Genomic DNA, 8,025 nt, shown 5'->3' on the forward strand with positions numbered 1-8,025 from the left:
AATTATTATTGATTATATTAATTTTTGACTTTGGTTTGACTGTGGACTCAGTCACTGAAGTCCAAAGGAATAGCTGATGTATTAATTTGTAAGTTTGGCATAGACACCCTTCAAATGTCTAGAAAAACGTCTACAAAGGGTACATGGTACAACCCTAAACAACCTTGGCAGAGCAGTGTTACTTGGACTACAATCATCTGAGCAAAGCCATTTGATATTTTATAACACCTTTTCTATTTCTAGTTCTACACATATACATTTTTTTTCACATATAAAGTGGGGAATGTCACTTGCCACCAGCCCACTGCAAATGAAGAATGACCCAACTTATGCTTATGTCAAGTCAATATATATTTGAGCCCCTAGACTTCTAGGATTGCACCTACCCACTAGCAAAACATGTACCATGGTACTCTCATGGTTCTTTAAACATGTACAATGCTACAGTCATGGTATTGTGAAATATTGTTGCAAATGCTGTGGCACACTATATTTCAAAGCATAGTATTATAAAACTACTTATAAAAAGTTGTCATATCATGGTTATAGCTTTGGATATATGCATGGTTTCCTAGTACTATATAAATACCATAAAATATATTTACGTACCATAGTATTACCGTGTTACCATTACCAGAGCTGGGTAGTAACTAATTACATGTAATCTAAATTACGTAATCAGATTCCAAAAATTAAGTGCTTGTAATTAGATTAAATTACATTTTAAAATACTCGCAATCAGACTACAGTTAATTTTTTATTGATTACATGATTACATATTATTCACACAATGGTAATAAATTATTCATAATGTATTGATTCTCCCTAATTCTTCTTTTTCATCTTTTAAATGTTCCTTTCTAAAATAGCCGACCACTTATATACATTCAGAAAGTCTTCCAGTTTTGTGGACATTCACACAAAGACCAGTCGCTGGTCAGGTGGCTGCAATTACACAGACAATTGAGAGGCCACACAGCATTTGACCATAGGATTTACTAAAATCATTTCAGGTTTAAGAAGTGTTTTCTCAACATTTCAACATTGCATCAACTACTGATTAACACATTCATTTATTTTTGAGTTATCACTCAGTAGGTTATGTAACCATGTATTACTATGTCTTTGGAAGGCTTTGCCTTAATTAATGCACAAATTATTTCTTATTTACATGTTCAGTAATGCAGGGATTCCCAAACTTTTTTTGTCAGACAAATCTCTTCACCTAATATATTTATTTGAAGTCCCCCTGAGATTTTAAGGTAATAAGTTAATAATTAAAGCAGCACTATGTAACTTTTTCTGTGTTCAAAATTTGTAAAATGTATATAATGAGCGAGTACATCATCAATTCATCTTCCAAACAGCGTTTTTGTCTTATTCCGAATCACTACGGTACACTTATAATAAGTACTTATATTTGGACTATTGTAGTCTGGTCGGGTCGTCACCGCTGCGGAGTAACACATACCTGCGTGAATCGCCATAGACATAAACTTAGAGAAGTAGCTCCGGTTGGAATGTTCTTCCGCGGGATGTGTGCAGTTCTGTTTATTAACCGCTAGAGCGCCAAAAGTTAGATAGTGCTTTATTAATTTTTTTATTACATTTTTTCATTTATGCATTTAGCAGACGCTTTTATCCAAAGCGACTTACAGCTTTACGGGTTTAAATGAGTTTGATAATGTTTAATTAGCTTTTAACACCGTTGTTGTTGTTAAGCCATACTTGTGTGCTACAGATCTGACTGTATTTCTGATGCTCACTTGAAATGCAGTGTATGGATGTTATTTCAGTGTTTCTAAATTCTTGAACGCACGTTGATTTAAAACTGCTGTCTGGATCACTAACACTTTTGCAGTAGGCTCTAATCGGTGGTTGGCTCAGTAACACTGTGTTTTTACTGTGACAGTACCATGGAACGGTATCAGATGGTAATACCATGGTATTTTGACGTATACCATGATATTGAAATTTTTGTTTCATGGTGTTTACATAAAACTTGAAGCTGTTTCCAAGAACACCATTGGTAATACCATAAAACATGATACTACCATGGTGCTTATTGTTTCCTTTTTTGTACATGCATATTAAAGATACAAAAAAAGTGATCAGATATCAAAGGCTAATACAGTGGTTCTTTGACATGGTAGTGTATCATGACATTTAGATGCAAAGATACTCCTTTCCTGGAGTACTGTGGTAGTAGCATAGTAAATGTCTAAGGCACTTCAGAAAATACCAGGGTATACCATAGTATCTTTTCAGGCTTTTCACAGCCATGAAAAGCATACAAAAACAAGTTGGTGCTGGGAGGAGGGAGAGCATGAACCGAAATGAAGGGAATATTATAACTCATCTGAGAATAGGTCACACTCGACTTAATAGTACATTGTTTAAAATTGGCAAGCACCCAACTGGGGAATGTATTTATTGTAGTCAGCAAGAAACAGTTGAACATGTACTGCTTCATTGCAGGAAATACAACAAAGAAAGATGCCATTTTATTCAGTCATTAAAGAAGGTTGATCACAAAGACTTCTCTATAACTGGTATTCTAGGGGAAAAGGCTATATATGATTACATCATTAAGTTTATTAAAGAAACGAAGTTAAGTAAAATAAAAAAAAATAAAAAAATGTATTTTGTAAAAATGTAAATCTCTCTTTTTTTTTTTTTCTTTTTTTTTTAGTTATTTATTTTATTATGAATAATATGATTAATGCCTTTTTTTGGGGGTGTTTTTTTTTTAGGTTTATTTTTTATTTTTTATTTTTTTTTCTCTTCCTCTCCTTTTTTTTTTTTGTCTTTTTTCTTTTTTCCCTTCTAGCATTATGTCAATCCCATAAGCACGTATTCTGTTCCACACTCCAGTCCAGTCGGTGGCGGTAATGAACATACAAGTTGGTTTGCCAACCGCCAATAAACACCAAAGAAGAAGAAGGTGGGGGGGGTGATACATAAAGAACCTCTTGCATATTTCTCAGAACAGAGCTTTTCTGTTTTTAAATATTACGTAAATGTTACGTATATCACATTTAGAGATATAATAATTAAGAAGGTTACAAAAACTACATGGATGGCTTCAAACACGAAACGGGGCTTTTATTTTGCCGGAAGCTCAGCTGTCTCGCCACATCAAGGAATTTTCATCGCTTGTTGTCGCGGCGTCCATGGAAACTTTGTGTGCTTTTTTTTCCTTCCTGAAAGTTTACGCAGGGCTGTTGTTGCGCGCATCCAACATGACAGAGAAAGTAACGGACATCGCGGCTGGCAGGCAAGTCATGTTTAATATTTATCACAGCTCTCTCTGGCAGCATGTAAATGTGTTTAGTAGGATTCAGCAAAAGATGAACTGTGAGTGATTTATAATCCCAACTCTTTTGGGCCAGAAGTCTCTTGGTCAGTGCAGATAACACGGAACGTGAGAGTTTGAGTCGAGAGCGGGGGTCTCTCGTTTCTGCAGTAATTATTATGAAAGTTTGGCTTGTGCGTTCACAGTTTCGTATAACTCGTATATTGAGTGTTGAGGTTAATTATGCGCGGCTGTCTTCCCTCCCAAAGTGCATTGCCAAGTTATAATGAACTTGACTCTCGCACGCGAGGGGCAGAAGACAGTTTAAAGGGATCGGCTCGTCCGACAGATACGTGAATTACGTACGTATTCTTAGAATTTGCGTCACTTCAAATGGGCAATTAAAGAAAGCATGGCAAAATTATTATAAGAATTCAAAAAAAAAAAAAAAAAACTGCACCAATCACTTGTGACACTGAAGACTGGAGTTAAATTCAATTATTTACATCTCAGGAATAAATGACATTTTTTAAAAGTATATATTACAATAGAAACAAGGTGCTCATGCGTTCAGGGCCGCTTAGAACTTTCTTAATGGGATCGATTTAAGGCCGGTGGCTACATAATTTTTTGTTACACAACATATTAATTATTATTGTTATCATCAATATCATCATTATTATTATTATTATTAATTGTAATAATGTTAAGCGAGCTCATTTGCATACTCATGCGAAACAGTAAATACAGATTAGGCGACTGGAAACACTGCTTGTAGTCAAGTTTATATTTTTAATAATAATAATGTGACAAGCGTATTTGCATGGACGTGAAATGGGCTTGTGTATATGTTTATGCAAATAAGTTTAGGTGAGATGTGCTTTTCATTGTCTGGATCAAGCGACTGCTTTAACTTCGGTTTATAATGTATTTTATTAATACTGCTGCTACTACTACGAATAATAATATGAGATACGCCTATTTGCATGCACATGTGAAATGGGCTCGTGAACACCAGACACACAGATGCTTTCATCATCTGGGTCTCTGGATCAGTTTGTGATGTTTCTGTCAGGCAGATGTTACAGCCTCACAGCTGGAATGCAAATCGTAAATTGTGAAGTACTTAGGTAACATCTATTGAGTGTAAGCTCTTCTTAGTTAATGTTGTTTGACTTTGGAATGTAAATTTGACTTCTTTTTGTAAACAGATATTAGGAAACATGAATGTTCTTGCAGTGGTGAAATGGTATCAAATAGTTTTTTTTAATAATAAATAAGCTAATAATTTGTTGGACATTTATTTTACACTGTATTTATTCAAAAGCCCTATATATATATTATAGTGCATTATATATTAACAAGGTTAGTAGATTTTTGTGAATTATCACTTCTATTAACTGTTCAGTCAAGGAAACAATACAAAAAAAATCTCATATCACTAGTATTTATCACTCGAGTCGCGACCAGATAATCCACCTCTAAATAAACAAATAAATCTCACTTAACCAAACCATTACCTTTGACTAAACTGTGTAAGTCTGGTCCATATTGCAGCTTATTCTGCAACTGCCTGTTTAGACAGGAAGTGTGTATAAAGTGGCCCACTACTTTTTGTCTGAGGCGGGTTTATCTGAGATATTGATAGATTAGATTATACCACAATAATTAAAACAAAACAAACGTTGGCAGATACATTGATTAGTTTTACCTTGTAAACCTGACAACAAATCCAGTGTGCTGTTACCACCAGAAGTTGTGTAAAATAGGCCGAGAAAGTGCGACCGAGGTCTTTCAGACTAATTTTGGTGCAAAATGTAAATATGTGTTTGTGTGTTTTTTTTTTTTTATATTTAGTACATTTTATTGGTCTGATCAGGGTCCAAAATGTACTTTTTGCCACACCTGGCCTGTAAATGGAAAAAAAAGTAAATTGCAGAAAATATTTCTAACAGCCCACAAAACTGAATTTTGCATTTATTTGTGTCCTTTTGACAACGGAGCCATTTAGCTTCCTTAAAAATATATATTTTTTTGCATCAAGCAGCAGATAAACAAAAAATAAACCATTCGTTGTATTTTCTAATGGTTATTATTTAAAGATACTCTCATTTGGACTCATTTGGCGAATGTTAAATTTGGACCCTGTGTGTGATATTTATAACATGCATCAGTGCAGTTTCACTTTTGTGTGTATCTCTATACTGTGTGGATATGAACTTCACCTTCTTAGATCTTTTGAATGTACAGCCGAGTACAGAGAAACGCTGTTGCCAAAATGTGCATATATTCATATATAGAACAGGGGATTCTGTTGCATCATGCGTTCGTCTCAGGCTGTAAGAATCCCCCTGTTCCCACACTCGCTGGCCCCTCAACTCCCACCCCTACATAGGGGAACAGTGTGTCGCGATGTGACTGCGTGATATGGTCGAAGGAGCCTTAAATGCTCAGAGTAGCATGTTTCTTTTGTTTGTGTGTGTGTGTGTGTGTGTGTGCACGCATGTGTGTACATGCACTTCCTTTCGATCAACCTCCTCAGGCTGTGCAGCCTCATAAAAGGGCGCAAAGCCTCAGTTTATGCGTGTTTTCTGCCCTTTTTTTTGTGTGTGTGCATGCTGGTGTCAGGGAGAGAGAAAGCATATTGAATGGGCTTGTGCCAGCAGGAGAGAAAATTACAAGGTAGCTTTGTATCATGTTTGCGGTCGAGTCAAGAATGCTGTCATTGTGTGTTTGGAGACGCTGAAAGTTTGTCTAGCAGATGCACAGACATCGTTGAGTGCCATTGAGGTGTTGTAATGTGCTTTTGCTCATTTGAAGGCACACTTTGGAATGCCTCCCACTAAGTGCGTATAATAAGTGCTCTGTGCTAAAGCGAGCATCACTACACTCTAAAAAATGCTGGGTTGTTTCAACCCAACTTTGGGTCAAATATGGACTAACCCAACTGTTGGGTTAAATTTTTACATTAAATTTTTAACCCAAAAGTTGGGTTAGTCCAAATTTGACCCAAAGTTGGGTTGAAATAACCCAGCATTTTTTAGAGTGTAGTACTATTGCTCACATTTAGAATTAGGGGTGTGTTCAAAAACTGTGATAGTTTGTGCTACAGACCTTAAATCAATTCTAAAAATTAGAATTGCGATTTTTCACATGGTGGATGATAAACTTGCATGCAAGCCATATTTAGGGACCAGGGGCCGGATTTACGCAAATCTTCTTAACCCTTGTGATTGTGCTGAAAATCCTTTACCTAGTTTGGTGTTTCCGGTCAAAAATGACCAGCCTTTTACAAATTGCTTGTAAATCTCTCATTATTCTATATTATCATTGTCTGAGCTTAGTTTTGGAGTGAAAAAGGCATAATATGTGGATAATTTTGGCAATTTTTACTAAAAACTGAGCTGCTTAAACTCAGAGGCCCAGTGAGGCCTACACAATCAGTCAGATCCATAAAGAAATACCTGTGTTAATTGAAATAAAACAAGTTGATAAAAAAAAAAAGATTGAATCCAATATTTGGTAATAATACAACATTACAAGAAATCTATAAGGATTTTTTTTTGTAGGCTGGTCATTTTTACCCGGGAACACCACAAATGTAACAAGGAGGGGAAAAAAGTACAAACATGATCAAATGTTGGGGCTGGGTAGTTAGCAAAGGCAGGAAGTTTTAGTCCAATGCGATAACATTAATTAGCATTTTCGGGGGAAAATAAAATCCTCTCTGGGTCAAAATGGGCAGAAGTTAAGGCATTTCTTGATATAAATTCTAATTAGAAATAGTAAGAATGATTCTAAGTGCAGTTTTTTTTTTAAAGTTCACAAATATTTTAAGAACTTTTTTTGTAAGAAGAAAATGGCAAGCCTTGGTGTTATATGATAAGTTTCTGATAAACTCAATGAAAAACACTTAAAAGTCAAATTTTTGCACTGCCTGCAGATTATAGTTATCAGCACTCTGACCTGCTGTTTTTATTTATTTATTTTTTCTGCGAGACAAGTTGGAAGTAGGGCTGGGCGATATGGCCAAAAAAATTATCACGATATTTTTTCCCATATCCGTCGATATCGATAATTATCACGATAAATGTCAAATCTTTATTTCTTTCAAGTTTAAAGCCAGATTTTTGCACCAAAGTGAAAGTTGTAGAAACCAGACCATTAATTTTCCTTAAAATAAATATCTAAATAGAAAAAATTATTTCTTAGTTTCTGCATGTTCTAATGAGTGGTATTGTTTCAAATCAAGAAACGGGTTTGGGTTGCCTGATAATATTAATAATAATAATATCACTTTTTTTGTCTCTTAGAAATGCACATTTGATAGTAGCTTGAGTTAGGATGCAGAGATAAATTTTTGTTCATTATCAAAATCAGTAACATCGGTAAAAATTGTAGCAACCTTTTTTTTTTTTCAATTAAGCATTGGTCTCCCATAGTAGCATACATTTATATCATGATAATCACAGTTAAAACCACACATATAGCACCTCAATACCATGGTAAAAATATAACAATATGGTTTTTAGGTAGCCTGTATGAAAAACAGTAGTCTAAAAACATTCAGTATAAATGCACACATGCTATAGCTTAATCACAAATACATACTATAATTATATACCATTACTCCTGTAATAAAACTCAGTGTGAATATCCAAAATTTCTGCCACAATACCATGGTGCAGTGAGTGTTACTACAGTAAATCCATGGTAAATGATGGCGATGT

The 8,025-nt window shown here is 35.0% G+C and overlaps 1 protein-coding gene across 1 annotated transcript in view; it reads left to right on the top strand.

Annotated features, from left to right (window-relative positions):
- Positions 1-3,158: 3,158 nt before the first annotated feature.
- Positions 3,159-8,025, top strand: part of LOC107667373 (SH2B adapter protein 3) — a 62,666-nt gene continuing 57,799 nt past the window's right edge. The window contains exon 1 of the mRNA XM_016459023.1: positions 3,159-3,277. The gene's annotated coding sequence lies outside the window, so the exon portion shown is untranslated. The remainder of the gene's footprint in view (positions 3,278-8,025) is intronic.

Source organism: Sinocyclocheilus anshuiensis, unplaced genomic scaffold (assembly GCF_001515605.1).
Source record: "Sinocyclocheilus anshuiensis isolate Anshui unplaced genomic scaffold, SAMN03320099.WGS_v1.1 scaffold373, whole genome shotgun sequence".
Taxonomy (NCBI): Eukaryota; Metazoa; Chordata; class Actinopteri; order Cypriniformes; family Cyprinidae; genus Sinocyclocheilus; species Sinocyclocheilus anshuiensis.